Source organism: Loxodonta africana, chromosome 19, assembly GCF_030014295.1.
Source record: "Loxodonta africana isolate mLoxAfr1 chromosome 19, mLoxAfr1.hap2, whole genome shotgun sequence".
NCBI lineage: Eukaryota > Metazoa > Chordata > Mammalia > Proboscidea > Elephantidae > Loxodonta > Loxodonta africana.
Genome location: NC_087360.1, coordinates 60,812,380 through 60,818,454, shown reverse-complemented (window position 1 = coordinate 60,818,454; position 6,075 = coordinate 60,812,380). Strand labels below are relative to the sequence as shown.

General features: G+C 38.7%; 1 pseudogene; it reads left to right on the top strand.

The window, feature by feature from the left end:
- The first annotated feature begins 2,434 nt into the window (after window positions 1-2,434).
- On the top strand, window positions 2,435-5,617 carry LOC100671662 (serine/threonine-protein kinase PLK4-like; annotated as a pseudogene).
- Window positions 5,618-6,075: the final 458 nt, after the last annotated feature.

Sequence of the window (6,075 nt, the reverse complement as noted above, 5' to 3'; positions counted from 1 at the left end):
AACCTAGAATTAAAACCATTTCCAAAGCCTATTCTTCAGACAAAGATTAGACTGGACTATAAAACATAAAATAGTACTCATGAAAAGTGTGTTTCTTAGTTCAAGCAGCTACATGAGATCAAATGGACTGCTTCTTTCCAGAGGCAGGGTGAGAAGGCAGGAAGGGACAGGAGCTGGTTTGATGGACATGGGAAACCTGGAGTGGAAAGGGGGAGTGTGCTGTCACATTATAAGGATTGCAACTAGTGTCACATAACAAAATATATATAAATTTTTGTATGAGAAATTAACTGGAGCTGTAAACTTTCACCTAAAGCACAATTAAAAAAAAAAATGAAAGGATGCATTGCATTGGGCAAATTTACTGCAAAAAGCCCCTTATAAAAAGTGTTAAAAACAAAGACATCACTCAGAGGACTAAGGTGCTCCAGACCCAAGCCATGGTATTTTCAATCACCTCACATGCATGCAAAAGCTGAACAATGAATGAGGAATACTGAAGAAATGATGCCTTTGAATTATGGTGTTGGCAAAGAATATTGAATATACCAGGGACTGCCAGAAGAACAAACAAATCTGTCTTGGGAGAAGTACAGCCAGAATGCTCCTTAGAATCGAGGATGGCAACACTTCGTTCTTCTCATGTACTTTGGGCATTTGGGGCATGTTATCAGGGACCAGTCTCTAGAGAAGGACAACATGTTTGGTAAAGTAGAGGGTCAGCAAAAAAGAGGAAAGCCCTGAACGAGATAGATTGAAACAGTGTCTGTAACAATGGGCTCAAACATAGCAATGATTGTGAGGATGGCACAGGACCAGGCAGTGGGAGGTCACTACGAGTTGGAACTGACTCGATGGCATCTAACAACAACAACAACAACAATCTCAATCAGCTTGTAGTCCAACAGATAAGATACCATATTGTGTTTCTTATTGTTAGACTAATGAGTATTATGGCAGCATAGAAAGGAAGATGATTCGTTATGCTTGGGAGGTTTGAAGAAAATTTTATACAAGAGGTAATTTGATTCTTACCTTAAAGTAAAATGAATTGTTACAGCTTAACTGGAAATTTTCTCCTGAATTTCCATCACTAAATACACAAGCATACATAACTTGAGCAGTCTTACTTTGCTTAGCAATGAAGTGTCCTACAATTCAAGAAATAAACAGAAATGATATGAATTCTGCAAAGGAGCATCAGTACTTTTCTAAATATCTGTAAGTCGATAGTTAAAACATCCATGTACCTGTCACTATTCTAAAAGTTTCAAATTTAATCATTGCAATAATCTTATACCCAACCCAACCCATTGCCGTCGAGTGGATTCCGACTCATAGCGACCCTATAGGACAGAGTAGAACTGTCCCACAGAGTTTCCAAGGAGCGCCTGGCAGATTTGAACTGCCAGCCTCTCGGTTAGCAGCCATAGCACTTAACCACTAAGCCACCAGAGTTTCCTCAACAGTCGTATAGGTACTGTTATTAGCCACTTTTTCATGTAAGAAAATTGAGACCCAGTGGAGGTCAGTTGCCTTTAAAAGTTACACAGGTAATATATGGCAAAAGAAAAGTCTGAAACCAGGTAATCTGACTTTGGGCAGCAGTGGTGATTCAGTGGTAGAATTCTCCCCTTCTGTGTGGGAGAACTAGGTTTGGTTCCCAGCCAATGCACCTCAAGCACAGCCACTACCTGTCTGTCATTGGAGGCTTGCATGTTGCTAGGATGCTGAAGAGGTTTCAGCAGAGCTTCCAGACTAAGACAGACTAGGAAGAAAGGCCTGGAGATCTATTTCCAAATATCAGCCAATGAATACCTTATGGATGACAGTGGTCTGATCCTACCATGCATGAAGTCAGCAAGAGTAGGGATCCGACTTGACGGCCTCTAACAACTACAACAATCTGACTCCAGATTATGTCAAATCACTACACAGTACCAAGGCCATCACCTGTTGGTGTTGAGTACAACTTATGGTGACCCTATGTATTTTTAATTTTTATGTGTGTCGGAGTAGAACTGCATGCCATAGGGTTTTCAGTTGCTGTAATCTTATAGAAGTAGATTGTTAGACCTTTTTTCACTGGTGCTGCTGGTTGGATTCGAACTGCCAACTTTTCAGTTAGTAGCCAAGCTCACACTGTGCTGCCTGGAGAATCTACCGTATAGTACAGCCTTAACCTTAAGGAAGGATTTTCCTCACAAGGAAACTCTGTTCTTTTTTACCTTTGCTATTGAGTACTTGATTGCATGGGTTGACCCAAAAAATTTCCAACTCAAGTATGATTTTTTAATTATGTTGTAGGTAGTAAAAAGAGAGTTGGAGGGGGTAAGAATATGTATTTTTGCCCCAGTTACTGCTATGTGGTTTGAAAATCAGCTGGATTTTTTTCCAAAATGACAGCTCAGAAGCATCTCTTTAACAATGGAAGATGCCTTGGAGATCTTTTGGTGGCAGCGCCTTTGTCCTGGGTGCTGCAGCCCAGGGAGCTGAACTTAATGGGAACAGAGGTCAGGGCCTGGAAATAAGGGTACCAGTATCAGAGAGATAAGTTTTTGCTTTTTTTTTAATGTGCTTTAAGTGAAAGTTTACAAATCAAGTTAGTTTCTCATACAAAAATTTATATACACTTTGCTATGTTCTCCTAGTTGCTCTCCAACTAATGAGACAGCATACCCCTTCTCTCCACCCTGTATTCCCTGTGTCCATTCAGCCAGCTTCTGTCCCCCTGTGCCTTCTCATCTCCCCTCCAGACAGGAACTGCCCAAGTAGTCTCATGTGTCTACTTGAGCCAAGAAGCTCACACCTCACCAGCATCATTTTCTATCTTATAGTCCAGTTCAATCCCTGTCTGAAGAGTTGGCTTTGGGAATGGTTCCAGTCTTGGGCTAACAGAAGGTCTGAGGACCATGACCTCTGGGGTCCTTCCAGTCTCAGTCAGACCATAAAGTCTGGTGTTTTTACAATAATTTGAGGACTGCATCCCACTCCTCTCCTGCTCCATCAGGAATTCTCTGTTATGTTTCCTGTCAGGGCAGTCATCAGTTGTAGCTGGACACCAGCTAATGAAGGAAACAAATAGGTATCTGAAGGACGTAAAGAAACCCAACTCAGAAAATGAAACTTGACACTTGATGCACCAGATCCTCACAAGAATGTAATATGTTCATTGTCATGGTATAATACACCGGGAACTCATACTTTCTAACTTCTTATGTGCCCATACTGTGAACATTGAGATTGTCAATTTTGAGCTAGCAACTCAACTGAAAATTTCATTAAAAAAAAAACTACACTTAATGGAATTCAAAACTTCTTGAGCCATTGAGGCTAGATGAACACCTAAAAGTTTTCCAGGAAGTCAACTTTGAATCAATCAACAGTTTAGTCAAATTAGTAAAGTATATCTGCCTTGAGCATTTGTGCTCTCTCAAATATTTATCTCTGTGGAATCACATTGACAACATCATCTAGAAAGGTTAGATGAGGAACTTAAAGGGCAGTGACTTTAAATTAATGATAGCGGTATAATTTGGAAAATGAGAGCCAGAACATTTACACAACTTGAACAATGTAGATGATGACACTGAATTTTATGTGCAGAATTTGTTGAAATGGTGTATCCTTTGCTCTGTGTGTTTTCACAAAAAATTAAATTAAAAAAAAAAAAAGCACTATGCGTTATGTGGAACTCCTAATTGCATTTCCCTAGAAATTACAACTCAAAGTGCACATTACCTTGAATCTAACATTTGGTACTTGTGATGTATGTTTTATATGCTACTTATTGGGAAACTGCCCTTTGACATTTTCACACTGAATAATACATTAGGTAAAGTAGTACTGGCAGATTATTAAATACCAACTTTTTTTGACAAAAGAAGTCAAGGACCTCATTTATCAGTGGCTTCGTAAAAATCCAGCAAATTGTTTAAATCTGACTTCCAAAAAAAAAAAAAAAAACCATTGTCATCTAGCTGATTCTGACCCATAGCGACCCTATAGGACAGAGTAGAACTGCCCCCTAGAGTTTCCAAGGAGCGCCTGGCGGATTTGAACTGCCTACCTTTTGGTTAGCAGCTGTAGCACTTAACCTCTATGCCACCAGGGTTTCCAATATGACTTCAGTATTAGACTATTCTTTTATGTACCAAAGTTCTTCAATGAAAATGAAGTACTTGATTTCTAGAAGACTTAATCTACAATGGACATGCAGCAGCTCCTACTACAATGATGGCTTTTTCCAGTACCAGCATAAGAGGTAGTTTATTTCACAGGAGAAGTATTTCGATTGGTCAACTATTCCTAAATAAAATGACAGTATTTTCAAAGAATACAAGTCCACGTAATTTTTCTTCTTCAGGAGATGAAAACAGGTTTTCTACTCATTGGAGAAATAAAAAGCAAGAAACTAGTGATAGTGGAAGGGGAAAAGTAATACAAGATGCAGAAGAAAAGGCTGCACTCTCAATTCTTTTGTAGAACCCATTTCTCTGATACATCTGGCACTTCCAATAGTAAATCTTGAGCAAGAAATGCATAAAATAGAATGAAGCCACTCACCAGAAATTCTTTCCAAGTCCAAAGGATCAGGAGTGGATGAAAATGAGGAGTCATACTCATCTACAAACCACACGGTTAATATTTTTCACTTACCTAAAGAAAAGACATCCAATAGTTCTCAATGTTTTGAAAGATCAGATAAAGCTCAAAGTCTGCCAAACATCCTGGACTGAAGTGGTACAACAGTGATTTGAGAATCTGTAAATAAATGATTACGTAGGAGAACCTACTGAGCACAACAGCGTTGGCCTAGATAGAGATTGTAGAACCATCCAGATTTGCAGCACAATTCAAGAAATTCCTGGCTCATATAAGAGCTAAAAGGAGCTCTGGTAATGTGCACTCTGTAAAACAGCTGAATACCATGAAATACACTTCACAGTAAACCTGAGATAATTCAACAAACACCTGTTTTTGGCTAGACGCTCTTTTTGAACAAAGCAAGACCAGGGGCATGGAGCTAACACTGGTTATCAAAAATGTAGATTACGAAGCATTATATATCTTATAACTGTTCACAGGTTAAAATCAATCAGACCAAACACCAAAAGGGCAGTGGTGAACATACTCGATTCAGAGGAGGCAACTGTGAGACTTCTAAAAGAGTGAAGAGTACCCATCTCAAAAATATGTGAAAGTTGTTCTTCAAATATCTACAGACGGCAATATGATGGAAGAGGTTTCCTCTTGCTGATAGACAACAGTAAGTACAACTTCTACAATTTATTTGAAAAGTACTAGAGGAAATATGAACACACTTCCAGATTTGTTCAGCTTATAAGATTTAATTCTCCGAAGGCAACTATTATACAATGTACACTAAATGCATTTTGATGGAGAATTTCCAAAGGGCTGAGTTTGAGATTCGGGTTTATGATGGTACCAAAATATTGAAAACAGAAGATTTAATTCAAGTGATTAAAAAGATACAGAAGACACCTTACACCTTGAAAGAAGAAAGGAAAGATAATATCTTGAAAAAAGAAATAGAAAAATGGATGGTCCATGATGAGGATCATCTAGTTGTTTAACACTGGAACCCATAATTATGGAAAAAAAAAATTATGGAAGGGGAGTATAAAAGTGGAAGTGTTCCCATTTTTCTAATAACTGTAGAAAGAAAACCTGGTAATATTAGCTTACTTAAGATGTTATCGCCTCCTAATTTTGTGGTTTCAAACTTCTTAATGAGAGACATGGCATCTAACATAAATAGTTTCATTTCTTCAAGACAGATTGTTGTGATTAAGTGCCATCGAGTCAGTTTTAACTCATAGCCACTCTGTACAATAGAACGAAACACTGCCGAGTCCTGTGCCATTCTCACAATCATTATTATGTTTGAGCCCATTGTTACAGTCACTGGGTCAATCCAGCTCGTAGAGGACCTTAATCTTTTTCACTGATGCTTTACTTAACCTAGCATGATGCTCTTCTCCAGGGACTGGTCCCTCCTGATAACATCCTCAAAATACGAAAGACAGATCTTGCCATCCTCATTTCTAAGAA